Source organism: Poecilia formosa, unplaced genomic scaffold (assembly GCF_000485575.1).
Source record: "Poecilia formosa unplaced genomic scaffold, Poecilia_formosa-5.1.2 Scaffold600, whole genome shotgun sequence".
In the NCBI taxonomy this organism is placed as follows: domain Eukaryota; kingdom Metazoa; phylum Chordata; class Actinopteri; order Cyprinodontiformes; family Poeciliidae; genus Poecilia; species Poecilia formosa.
This window is the reverse complement of record NW_006800539.1, coordinates 27,860-29,857: the sequence shown is the minus strand read 5'-3', so window position 1 is coordinate 29,857 and position 1,998 is coordinate 27,860.

Sequence of the window (1,998 nt, the reverse complement as noted above, 5' to 3'; positions counted from 1 at the left end):
CCTTGATAAATTCTACAAAAAAATCATGGACCCTCACCCCCACAGGGGGGGGATATAAATGTCCATATCAGTGAGCTTATATATAGTTAACTTCACAGATCAAGCCACGACAAATGACCATATTTCACCCATCAGATACCGTTCCCCACTTTAAAACATGGGGAACCGTATCTGATGGGGAAACGCGGATTGACGTAACACCTGTTAGCCGGTGTGTTAGTAGACCTGGGGTTCAGCCCGTGGAGGAGCTTTCTTGCTTGCCTCGTGACTATCGCAACATGTTGGTTTGTGTTATTTTATTTTTTGCGGCGACACAATGCATATAAATTGCTTTGTCTACTTGAAGTCAGGTAGAGTTTCTGCGCGGAGATCAGAACAACTCATCCCATAAAGCCCGGGCAACCAAACCATGAGTTTTGACTCTAAAAGAGCTGATATGGTGCTCATTAAAACTCAGTAGACAAGAAATGAAAGATTTACTAAAGCCACATGAATTAAATCTCCCATTTGGATACAGCTGCATTTCTGCAGTTGTAGCCAGTTGCAGAAATGCTGAAGAAATGCGCTTTGCAGCGGGTCTAGCTCATCATGCAGCCAGGGCCGGTCCAATGTTGAATGAGGCCTTGAGCAGAATTTGATTTAGGAGCCTCTCTTGCTGCTAAGAACATCAGCACCACTAATAGGGTTTCACCATGGATTTAGTGAAGTCTGGGAGAGGGGGCCCAGTTTAATTGACCGAGGAGTCAAATGTAATTGTAGTTTACTAAGATGCATTAATGAACAGCTAAAACGCAAAGATTTAACTCATAGCATCAGATTGTTGCTATGGTCAAGCCCAGATTTTAGCATGGGCTTACCCGGGCTGCAGCCCGGGGCCCTGGGCTTTGGAGGCCCCGAAAGATGCTTTGTATTTTTGTGATTGAATAAGGTCACAATGCCTTAATTTTATCACTGGCTAAGAGGATTTTGGAGGTGTTGTTGAAAAAATGTCTGATTTGTTCTGACAAACGTCCATCATGAATGCTTGATTATTATTGGTCCAAGTTGGACACTTCTTACACATTGGGCAGAGCGTCAGGGAAGGGATTTCTCACGATGGCGGATAACGGAATGAATGACAGCGGAGCGCAGGAACAAAAGAAAAAGAAGAGCGACAAAGAGGTGATGAAGAAAATATTCAAGCTAACAGGGTTTTTAAACCATTTTGGACATGGAACAGAACCATCGTCCCTCTCCGGTTCTCAAGACATTAACCTTGCTATCCTGGATCTCTGACTGATCTGGTGCCCGAGGAGTCAGAGGCAGCGGAAGGGCGAGCTTCTTTGCAAGGTGCAGTGATGACCACGGATAATCCGAACAGTACTGATCCTGCGCTTTGGGTAAAAACTGATGAGTTTGTGTGAGCTTACTGGGCTGAGCAAGAAGCAGGAAATATGGATGTTAGTTTTATAGCATCGGAACATCTTTACAAACATCAGAAACGATTCTTCTCCAGATCACGTTTTGAAAGCCAGTTCCAAGTGGTGAGTACATCCAAACACAGGCTGAGTTATCCTCCATCCACCACAGCTGTGTTCTGTATTTTAAATGATGCTAAAAGTCAGTGATGTCCAGGTGCGAGGTCTTGTTGCTTGGGACAAACTTGCAGCTAGGCAGCAGCGTGATGTCTTGTGTTTATTTCTCATCAATACACCCACAGATCAGCAGTTAGGCTCGGTGGTACAGCATCATCAGAAACTTGAAAAACAACGAAATGGAACAGAACTTACTTCCTCTAGACTAGACTGGACTCGAAACTACACAACCCTACTCATTCGATCACAGGAAAGATCAGATGAGGATCCCGCGCCACCACATGGTGCGCACAGACTTAAAAAACAAGGGAAACAGGTGAAGGCATTAACTAATCAATGGGAGACACATGAGGATAAAGAGATACTGGGGACCAGGGAAATTACATGAAACACAAATAAACCCTAAACATAGCAAGAGAAAACA